This window comes from Lemur catta, chromosome 8, assembly GCF_020740605.2.
Source record: "Lemur catta isolate mLemCat1 chromosome 8, mLemCat1.pri, whole genome shotgun sequence".
Taxonomy (NCBI): domain Eukaryota; kingdom Metazoa; phylum Chordata; class Mammalia; order Primates; family Lemuridae; genus Lemur; species Lemur catta.
In genome coordinates, this window is record NC_059135.1 from 88,851,268 (window position 1) to 88,863,810 (window position 12,543).

General features: G+C 35.2%; 1 protein-coding gene across 4 annotated transcripts in view; it reads left to right on the forward strand.

Moving 5' to 3' along the window:
• Window positions 1-12,543, forward strand: part of DPP10 (dipeptidyl peptidase like 10) — a 1,316,731-nt gene that overhangs the window by 669,172 nt on the left and 635,016 nt on the right. The window lies entirely within an intron of this gene.

Consider the following 12,543-nt stretch of genomic DNA (forward strand, 5'->3'; position numbering starts at 1 on the left):
AATAAATTTTCTACTTCTTTAAGTTATCTTGTATATATATACATAATATATATGATATTAAATATGTAGCATAATATATAATAGACATAAATATTGTATTAATGTATAAGGCATTTTATCTATTAAGAACATACCACAAAATATCCCTTGCTTAGAAGCTTCTAATATAGCTATTTATCTATTTTTTTATTTCAGAATCTGAGCAAATTGCAAGTTTAAAAAAGATTAAATTATATAAAACAAGTTAAATAAAATTGTATTATTAAATATTAATGCTGCATTATCTTATGAAGCACATAACATTAGAAGCAAAACACACTTAAACCAAATTTTTCCCAGTCTGAGTAAAAATAAAGCTATTTTAATATTTTCAGTTTCTTGAATCATTTATGATTACAGAATGTTTAGTACTTACAGGCATATTTTTAATTTGCCTACAGTGTACCGAGTAACATACACAGTGCTAGAATGTTGTGACTAAGATTGTGAGCATTCGTGCATCAACCATAAGTATTTATTTACCATTGCCTATGGGCTGTGCACTGAAAATCACAGATTCAAGTTCATATCCCAGCTCCACTAAGGTCTCTTGTGTTTTCTTGGGCAGGATAACTCAATTTTTCCATTTCATCCGTGAATGAAGATGGCTGAAGGCCCTTTACATTGCCTGTTGTAAAGATTAAATAAGATAATATGTAAGAGCTTTTGAATAATGCCTGTCACATACCAAGTCCTCTCATTAAATGCATAGTCTGGGAATAAAAGCCTTGACAAAATTAGAAAAAAAATAAATAAAACTTAGAGGATTGTTAAACCACCCTCAGCTGATCTATTATTTTAACATTTGAGAAACTGTCACATTTTTTCAGCACACATATTTGTATGATTACTCATGAGTTTGTGCATGTATGTAAATATTATATTAATAGATTTGGACATCAGACCTAATTTGGCAGACATCCAGACTTCAGAATATTCTGCTACATCCTGGTTTCCATTCAATCAAAATTGAACAGTAATACTTTGTACTGTCCTACTTTGTAAGAGGCCAGATTGAAAGTAAACTTTGGCTAATTCTCACTAACAGTTTAATTAGATAATGAATATGTTGCATATTGTATTTAATACAATGCACCTCATATGATAATTTGCATCAGAAAGAGGATGTTTTTTAAAAAAGAGAGAAATGGGATTTATAGAAACATGTCAGGGGGTGAGATTTCAGTCAGTGTAGCAGGAGTGTGTATAGCAATGGAGCCCAGGATGTCATGGTTGGGGCCTCTGCTTTCTTGGGGTGGGAGGACTGGAATAAGCATAAGTCAAAAGATTTTTTCACACAAATGTTTTTCAAGCTATTCCTATGCAACATTTAAATACACATGTTGTTTCTTGATATTTCACTTATTAAAATCACCTTCATATATTTTAAATATTTTTGCTAAATGACTTTACGTGTGTTCTCACCAAGTTCATGTACTACTGAAATATTATAACAGGGATATATAATCAGGCATTCATCAATCAAAAAAGTTTGGAGCTTTCACCATTCTGAAGACCTGTACAAGGCCAAAGAAAAGTCTAAATTAATGATGGAGGGAATACAAACTTCATAAATATATGTCCTCATGTAAAGTTAGAAATTTCTATTCTAGTGTGTGCTGCCCACCTCAAGCAGTCATACAGCTTAGTACTAATTGTTCCCGGAGCACTCTTGTCTTAAAGATTCTATTGACCTGATCTACAAGCTTTCTGGCAATAACCAACCTCTATTTGCTTTTTCCTATCGAGACAGCACTTGTTCTCGAAGCCTGAGACTACTTTCCCCTTACCTGATGGACATCCTTATCACCTATTACATATTAACTCAAGGAACACTTGTCATTTCCAGGATGGTAGAGAAGGCTGGGAAGAATTTTCAGTGGGGAGAATGAGGCACTTAAGAGAAAGATCTTCTATTGTAGATTCATTTTTGTTAAGTTGTCCTGAATTCTCAGAATTTCAGACATATCCATATGTAATGGTAAATGTAACACCCACTGCCAGGCTAAATACAGAGAACTCACTTTTATCCAATACTGATAAAATAAATACTTGATTTTGAACTGTTCTGTTTAGTAATTGATGTTAACAATACTCTTCTAATGCCTTCTACAAAATAAAAAAAAATCCTTTTCTTTTCAAGTTTATTATGCGATAGTTTATTTGAGAATTGTTAAAATGTTCTACATTTTTGAAATTGCCAAATGATTTTCAAATTTAATTATTTTGGGAGGGAGGCAACCTGATGTAGGGTGGAAAACAAAGTCAAAGAGATTTCAAATTGACTCCTTCCTTTACCTTTACTAGGCAATTTGTGATCCCGCTAAAACCGTTTTTTCCTCTTGAAGGGGGGCGGTGAAGAAACTGTTGCAAGAATTAGGGACAATCTATGTGAATGGGCTTGTATAGCATCTGGTTTAAGGTAGGAAGTTAATGAGTATTTTTATTCTTAATGGTACCATGCTTCTAGATCATCTGAGAAGATTATTTCATTCTTTTGCACAGGTAATTTTGCATTTATGTTAATAAAAATGCTGAATATGTGTGTATATGCCATAATCAAATATACATACACTGCACATACATCTATATGCCTATGATCTAAATACAATGGGTATTTTGCAGTTAGATTATCATAGGGCATTAGATAAAAATCAATTTGTGATAACTGGACTGATTTCTCCTATCTTTGGATGATAATCTGTTTTCACATAGTACTTAGGATCTTGTTTGAAATCCTCATGGTTTAATATTCTCTTTCCAGAAGTTTTGTTCCCAGAAATGACCAAATTAGAAATTCTTTGTATATGGGAACTGATGACATATTGAGTTGAAATTTACAAAAAGTTAGTTAAATGCATAATCAAAACTGACTTTGCATTTGAGATGTTCTACAGCCAAGCTGTATATTATTTGACTTTAATATTATTGCAATTTATCATACTTATTGATTTTCTCAGGTCAGAACAAAAATCTGTGTATCAGGCTGCAAGATAGCAAATGAAGAAAAGTGAGGAAAAAAGCCATTTTTATTATCTTTATCCCCACGCCCTTTTTGATATCTAAATAAAGATTCAATTTCTTATTCCATCTGAGAGACTCTGCTCTGAAAACAGAAATATGACAAATATGAATTACATAATTGAGAACTTGAATGGCAGGCCCTCTGTGATTTATTTTCAAATAACAGAGCAGAGAGACCACTTGAAGTTGCATTAATAATGCTTGTACAGGGAGAAGTAGGCCTTTCTTGTTATTGGAACATGGGTTTACTTTTGGCAAGAGGAATTGAGTAAGTGAAAACTCTGATACTCATATTTCCATTAATCAAATCTCACTTTTAGGAATGGTTTTAATATAAGTTAATGAATGCAAGACATGACCATTTTTTAATTTCACATGTTTTGAAACAAGTACTAGAAGTATTTTTCGTAAAGCAACCTTTGAAATCAGTGTTTCACAAACTTGCATAATGACTCTTCTTTTTTAGTTACAGAATTGAGGATTAGGATCTGAGACAATGTTTGAAAAGTACTCAAAAATATATCTTTTTGAGAGAAAAAAATCTGAAATCCATGAAGTATTTCTTAAATTTAGAAATAGGTATTTTGTTTGGCTAGGTTAGTCTATAATTTCAGCTTCCTAGGTCCTATGCATGCTATGGATGTATTTATGGATAGATTTTCTATCTACTTCATTAGCTTTTAGAGATTTTAGGGGAAAAGACTATATATTTCACCTGTTTTTTCCTTTTTAGAATACTATAAAACACAAATGTTCCAAGAAATAAAATGAGCATATTGTAAAGCTATATCCAGTGGCTTCATCAGGGTTATTTCTTTTCTCTGGCCCTAGGATTTGTGTGTTTTCTCCTTCTTGACAACCACATTGACAGTGACAGGCATATGTGCATCAAGCCTGGCGCTGAAATGGAAGAGACCCACTCTCCTCCACGTCTGTGAAAGTTACTTATAATTGCTCCAAAATGAGGTTTACCCAACTGTAGGCCACCACGACATTATAAGTGGTGTCTACTGCCTCTGCTACTCTTTACAAATTTCTATTTGATCACAGAGTAGATGTCTCTGTGTTACAGGATACTTTCTGTTCCTTTGTCTCTCTTTGCGTCTGTGCCATCTCCAAATCCAGTCCAATTTGTTCCACCTCTCTACATTTCTTTCTTTTTTTTTTTTTTTTGAGACTTCATGAGAAATTTTCTTAAATATTTTATAGATACAAATTTTTAAATTTACTTTAAAACTATTTTATTGACACATAATTGCACAGATTTATGGGGTACATAATGATGTTGTGATACCTTTAATGTATAGTGATCATATCAGGGTAATTAGTGCATCCATCATCTCAAACCTCTCTGCATTTCTGTGGGCCATTCTCTGTTCAAAGTTGATTTCCTGACGTGTAGAACACTTTGACATCAATAGCAGCCTTCCCTTTCCAAATTCTTCTCTTCAAATAATTATAAAATCATAAATGATTATAACGTTATGAGAAACTGTTCTGTTTCCTGAATCTAACACTTTTGTATTCAGATCATGAAATAGGTAATGGAGAGGTGAAGTAACTTGCCTAAAGTCACACAGTTGGTTAGAATTAGAAGCAGCACTTGATTCTGGGATTCTCGGTCTCTTAACATATGGCCATTTTCCATGTGTCATGTTTCCAGATTCAGAGCCTTTGATAGTGTCGTGGTGACTCACCTCCCTTCCTTACTACTTGACATCAGTATAACCATTTGTTTTAACGTATGTTTTAAAAAGCTTTGGGTCCGTAGGCAAAACTCACTTAACATTTACTGATTTGTCCTCTGTGATATATTAGTTCTAAGCCAGTCGTCCTTAGACTTTTGGCACCTGGCCACAAGGCATCACAGAACAGCATATGCATCTTCTCCAATCTGTCCTGGCAAGAAGTCATCCCCCAGAGCCATAAAGCCATTCTGAAAGTAAATTGTGAGATCCACTGCTCCAAGGAAATAACAGCACCCCCGTACACAAACAGAAGCTGGCTTTCTTAAGCTTCTGCTCTCCCCCTTAGCTTCAGCATGAATGAGCACCTCCTAATCTCTATACTCAGCATTTGAAATGACAACTCCATAGCAATGGAGTAGTGGTTGGATGAATCCCCCTGTAGGAACTCTGGAATGCATGCAGGTGAATTTTAGGGTTTTCTTGGATGGTAAATAAAAACAACAGACTTCTGATTCACTGTATTTCTTGATAGGTATATCTTTTCCAGAAACGGTGATCATTTTTATTCCTAGATAAAGTCGTCAGAGTACCAAGTTCCAGTATCAGATCTGAGAAACATTTATATGCTAAATAAATAAATTCACGTGAAGAATTTTTGAGTCATTCAGAATTTTTCAGTGGAAAGAACTAGGCCTTTCTAGTCACTTAACCTAACTTTAAGCCCTAGCTTACCCTGCTCAAACTAGTATGTCAAAAAAATAGGGTTTAGGTCTCTCTCTGAATCTATACTTCATCTGGAAGTAGAATGTTGCTTACCTTACAGAATGGTTGTGAAAATTAGCAGTAGGGTAGGTTTGTTGTTCCCAGAAGTTGGGAACCCAGCTTTAAAGTATCTTTCCTTGTAATTTGACTAAATCAGAAACTTAACAGCACCTTTTATGTTGAGCTTCTGTTTTTGTTTATATGGAGATTATATGGAGTCATGCTGGCTTCAAAGCAAACACGGATTAAGAGTTGGTTACAAAAATATGGCATCCATTTTTATATTCCTTCTAATGCAGAAAATTCTACAAAGTTTGGATTTTGAAGGTGAAAGTGGAGAACTGAATATGCATTTCCTTTTCTGAATTTGTTTTTTTTTTTTCTTTCCCTATCCCATGGTTAAATTCCATCTCATGTTTATAATAGGTTCTGCATTTCGAATGCTACTTTGTTCCTTCTCAAAGCTGCAGTCCTTGAGCTGTAATAGCAAATCCAAAAAAATTAATATGGAATCACAGATGGTGCAAATATTTGAAAATAGGTAAATACAATCTAGGATTAGCTGCTTGGGCTCAGAAATGTCAGCTTCGCATTGCTTATTGGTCACACAAGGCAATTTTAGTTAAGGAAAACCTAGGAAAAAGCCATCATGATATAAAATTGCTGGTTTGGAATTGTGCAGCATAACAAGCCCGTAATTGTTATATAAACCTCAAAATGAGTCACTGTGTAACAGGGAAAAGGTATTACAGAGAGGTCACAAAGCACCAAGAGGTTATACGGGAAATAAAAAGTTAAGCCAATATCATAACATGTTACTATTGCATAGTACCATCTGCTGACTTCCATTTACAGCCGATTTTTAAGGAGAAAATATCCATTCTTGTAGGCATGCTTTAGGTAGGCACATAGTAAATGACCTGAGCATGGGAAGTAACAGTCAAAGTGCCGGCATAAAATCTGTAGATGATAATTACTAGTAACATGTATTGTGGGCTCATAGTTCTGAGTCTGAGAGTTTACAATAATAGAATTTAATTTTCTTTCAGTCTTTCCCTTTTAAGAGATGCATGTCTTTTGAAAGAATCTTAGAACTAATGATGTGATTAAGTCACCTGGTTTACTGATAGACAATTGAGATTGATAAAGGCTGACTTGCTCAAAATCATATAACTGATGAATCTGGCAGATTAGAAGCAAGAGCTTCTCCTTCCTAGGTTAAAAGTTGGTAGAAGGAACCTCACTCAATAATTAGAATCTCAGAAACCATTTTTGGTTATCTGTGGTGATGTCAATAAAGAAAAAGTGGATGAGGTTCCAGCTGGTTTAGTGTTTTTTGTTTTTAATTTTAATTTTTTTTGGGGGGGTAGTAGGTTTAATAAGACCAGATGTGTTATGTGGATTCTATCTGGAAGCAATAAGGTTAACTGTTCCGTGGTTTGGGTGAAGTCTAGGTTTTCTGCAGTTCCTCATTTCTTAGGTGACGTAGTAGAGAGTAGGAAGACCTGCTCCAGTCAGACGTGATGGTCTATAAGACAGTACAGATCCCTGTCAAAGTATATGTTTCCAGGTAAAAAAATCATGGCTCTCTAAATAAATAGGGAATGTATGTCAAGGAATTAACTCATAAATAAAAGAACCATTAAGATGGTAAAGCTGGTTCAAAGAGCATTTGAGGAAGAGAGACTTATGTATGCAGTCAGTTAAGAAAGGAATGGCTTACAAATTTTGCAAACTTAAATACAAAACTGGTTAATATTCAACAGGGGACTTAAACTGTAACCTTTGTGGCTGTCTTCCTTAGCAGGTAAACAATTGTTGCGACTCATCTATCTTCTACAATTAGCATCTAACTTTCCAGACTCTAGGCCTTCATAAAATAAGTCAGAATGAGGTACATTTTCCTAATATTATATAATCATGGTGTGGATTGATTAGATAGTTCCCCAGTCTCTCATTGAAAGGATGAACGTGCAATCATGCCTACATTGTATCTGCAATTTTCAAAAAATTTTCTTAACATTCCCAACCTCAGAAAAATAGTGCAATTTGAGGCTATACTTGATGTCACAGCCAACTTTTAAGCAATTTTATCAAAGCTTTCTGCAAGCCCTACGGATCTCTGAGTGTCAGATTTGATTCACCAGCCGTGAGGTCCTGGAATGCAGCCAGTCAGCCAGCATTGCTTGTCGGGTTCTTCCCAAAAAATTGGTGCAGGTGTCTTTGAAGGATAGAAGAGAACAATCTGGCAATCTCAAATAGCTCTTCTGGGGAGAAGATGAGATAGGATAATTGCACACAAGCAAGTGAAAAGCCATTGTTTGAGGATTTAGCAAAATCAGGTTCAGATCAAGTTGCATGGTGGTGGTTGTCCCCGGAGAAGGCTGCTTTCACAGCTGCCCTTAGGAGGAGAGAGATGAGCCACGCACTTGGTCTGATTTAGGGAATATCATAACTTTTGCTTCCCTTGTGACTCACTTCCCTGACTGCCAGTATCCTGAAAAATAGCTCTTCCCATCCATCTGCATAGATCTGGGATTCTACCATGACTTCCCTTTAACTTCAGGCTGAACAGGGGGTATTATCAATTTATGTCTAATTTGCATTTATTTGCCTGTCTACGATTGCATGGCATGCTCTGTGTTGAGAACTGATATTTGAGGAAGTGTGGGCCTTATGAAGGTAAAGGTGAGGGGTAGGAGGAAATAAACGTAGCATGGGGCTGGGCATCTCGAGAGAGAATCAGCCAGTGCCTGCCTGTACACGGGGCAGCCACTTCCCTTCCCTGGCCCTTAGTTTTTGAATTGGTGTTAAAAAAAAAAGTAGCTTTACTTGAGTATTTGTGTACTGTGTACAAAGGGGTTCAATGAATAATTTGGGGTTTAAAAACTTATTGAATTATTGAACCTTAATTGCCTAGAGTATGTTTTACTTTCCCACAGAAAAGACCAGCTCTATACAATAGTACATTCTGGAAAGATGAAAATATTGTTTATCTGTACTTTCCAAGATGATAACCACCAGCCACATGTGACTATTAAACACTTAAACTGTAACTAGTGCCACTGAATAAATGAATTTTTAATTTTACTTAATTTAAACTTAAATAGCTGTATGCAGCTAGTGTCTACTGTATGAGAGAGTCAGTTTAAGATTGTTATTTTTCAAACTTATTAAAGTTTGTAGATATATTATTACATATGAATTACTTGGGGATATTGCCAAAAAGCAGGTTCTAGTCCAGTGAATCTGGGTAGGGGTCCATGATTCTGCATCTATAAATGGTGCCCAAATGATGCCTTGTCTGTGGACCACACTCTGAGAAGTAAGGTGTTATTTCTCAGCAGCAAGGATTCTCTAGTACTAACTTGTGACTTTGGCCAGGCCAACACTTATCACAGAAGATAAATCTGAGAAGCCTGTACCAAAATTACAAAGTGTGACTTTTGAATGATAAGATGAGAATTTTAGTGATGAAATTAGTAGCATTATCATTACCATTGACAACAGCTAAAATCTTGAGTGACTATTCATACACACCATGCAATTGTTAATGCCTATGTCTCATTTAATTCCCACCAAAGCCCTGTGTGATTGATGGTGCTTTCATTCCAGTTTTGCTAATGAGGAGATGAGATTCAGAGAGGTTAAGAGATTCCCAAGATGGTACACCTAGTAAATGCAGAGAGCATCCTCTGAACACATACAATCATACCTATCATAATAACCATCAATTTCTTTCCTTCATTAAATTGAGGACAATGATTTGCCACTTGTGGCTGATCAGTAAATCATATTGGATTCCCTTCCACAGGTGATAGTAGTAGTAGTCATACTAGTAGTTGTAGTGATAATGATCACTTGAACTCTGTGTGGAAATTAGTATTATCATCATCCTTTTAAAGATGAGGAGACTGAGGTTCAGAGAGTTAAGGTATTAATAATTTGGTTAGGGCTGTATGACTTCCAAGTGGGAGAACCAAGTTTTGAACCTCTGCCTCTTGAGTCCATGCTCTTGTCTACTCTAGTAGTTTCTTAGGTGTTTAGTGAGCACCTACTGTTTATCAGGCAATGTGCTGAGAGCAGGGCTCCTATATTCTGTGTGTTAAATTGGAAATGTAGTTTACTTTGAAATTTATAACCATATATAATTTCACTTTTTATTAAGAATATTTTAAAAGAGAAAAATTACTCTTTCTTGTCCAAAATGTATAATATGGCTTGTGTCATCTATGAAGCCAAGTTTTAGTTTGTCATCTACGAAGCCAGCATTTTTATTATGCATATTTATTAGGTTATTAAGTATGAAAGGTCCATTTCCTTAAGTACTAAGTTTGACAGTTGATGTCTCTGACATTTCACTTTGACACTTCTTGTTTTACTTTTATTGTAAAGGTATATACTCAGTCTTTCAAACACATGTTGTGGCTTGTGATTATCTTTGAAACATTTTTTAGAGCAATTTTCGTGAAACCATGGATAAGTCAAAAATTCGTGTTATTTTTGAATACGAGTTCTGTTGTAGAACCAATGCAGCACAGATAGCTCAATATATCAATGAAGTGTTTGGGAAGGATGTGGCTAATGAACGCACAGTACATCAATGTTTTGAGAAGTTTCATTCTGGTGATTTTAATTTTGAAAATGAGCCACGTTGGTAACCTGAGACCAAGGTGGATAATGATGAGCTGAAAGCTGTAGTGGAAGCGAATCCATCTCAACCTATGCATGAGTTAGCAGCAAGGTTTTACATTACTATTCCAACAATATTAGACCTTTTGAAACAAATGGGCAAGGTAAAGAAACTGGATAGATGGGTTCCACATGAATTGAATGAGCATCAGAAGAGAAATTGTCTCAAAGCTTGCCTTTCTTTTCTTTCATGACATAAGGGCAAACCATTGCTACACTGTATTGTAATATGTGATGAAAAATGGATTCTTTTTGACAATTGCAAGCATTCGGCACAATGGTTGAATAAAGATGAAGTGCCAAAACCATCCAAAACCAAATATTCATCAAAAAAAGCTACTGGTGTCTGTTTGGTGGTCCAGCGCTGGTATTATCCATTATAACTTCATGAAATCTGGTCAGTAGATTACAGTGGATGTCTACTGCAACCAGTAGGATGACATGATGAGGATGCTTGCAATTTAGTAGCCAAGACTGGTCAATAGAGACAGGCCAATCCTCTTGCAAGATAACGCTTGCCCACATGATGTACAAACAATGCTGCTCAAACTACAGAGGCTGGACTTGGAAACTTTGTCATCCACTGTATTCGCCAACTGACTACCACTTCTTCCAGACTTTGTATCACTTCTTGCAAGGAAATATATTCAATTCTTGACAAGCTGTGGAAAATGCCTTTTGCAATTTAATTGCCACTCACTGTCTAGCCTTCTTTGCTACTGGCATAAACAAGCTACTGTTAAGATGGCAAAACTGCATTGATAGTTTAGGATCATACTTTGATTAATTGTACTGCTTTTTGTTTGAGATATTATAAATTGAATGTTTGATTTGAAATTGGACATTTAATATTTAATGATCTAATAGTTTTAATGTCTTATGCCTACTTTTTATATTAGTGAAAAACTGATGAGAACTGTAGGGTGTGTGTGTATGTGATTGTGTATGTATATGTATATGTAAACTTCATACTTTAGAAAAGGTTAAAATTGTCTTCTTTATCTCTCATAATAGCCTTGAGTAAAAACTGGCTTCATCATTTTAATGAATGAGAAGGTTAATCCTTTGCCTCTGGCTTTTCAGTAACCTAAGAGTCAAATCTAAGCTTTATTTTTCAAAGGTCTCCATCATTTTGTTTAGTTCAGTGACCAATGTTAACCAAGTCTATTTTTTCTACTTCCCAATTTTAAATAAAACATACATTCTTCTTCTTTAATATCTGAATAACATATTCACGCAGTTTAAACATCAGATACCACACAAGTATATAAATGGAACATCTCCTTCCCAGAATTGTTCCATGGCTCTGCGTTTTCTCATTCTATCATTCTTTTAATAGATAATCATTATTATTATTTTCATTGTTTCCTTTTCTTTGTTCCAAAGAAATTTTTGTATGTTCAAGCTAATCATTGTCTCCAGGTTTAAAGTGTATAATCATTTTATATTGCTTTTTTGATAAAAATTTGGACATTTATCAAAATAGGTCCTCTAACAGTTGGCTTCTTTAAGAAATGTTCCTTCTTTATTCATGATAAATCATGTCTTTATGTGTCTCATTAGCCAATGACCAGTCTTGGTGCAGGTGTGTGCATGTGCTCTTGCCTGTGTACCAAAGATAGGGGTCATGCTCTCAGCACCAAACAGTGGGTGCTCACAAAACCCCTGAGAAACTGTCTACCGGAGTAGACAAGCACATGGACTCAAGAGGAAAGGAGGTTCAAAACCTGGTTCTGCCACTTGGAAGTCATACAGCCTTAAGCAAATTACCTTAACTCTCTGAACCTCAGTCTCTCATCTTTAAAAGGAGGATGACAATACTAATTTCCACACAGAGTTCTAATGATCATTATCACTGCAACTGCTAGTATGACTACTACTACTGTTACCTGTGCAAGGAAATTCAATATGTTTTACTGATCAACCACAAGTGGCAAATCATTGTACTCAATTTAATGAAGGAAAGAAACTGATGGCTATTACGATATGAATGACTTCATATGAACAGAAGATAGCCACTGCTTTAATCGCTGTACTATCTCGGGAATCTCTTGACCTCTCTGAATCTCAGCTCTTCATTAGCAAAACTGAAATAAACACATTCACCTTGTTGGCATTCACTGCAATGATGTGTGTCTATGTGTGTACATCTTTATGTGTGTATGAATATGTATATATGTATGAATATATTTTTCTATACAAATGCTTCTTGACTTATAACGGAGTTAGGTTCTGATAAACCCATTATAAATTGAAAATATCAGGAAGTAAAAAAATGCATTATAAATTGAAACTATCCTAAGTCATAAGTCCCTCTGCTTATGACTGGGTCATAGTT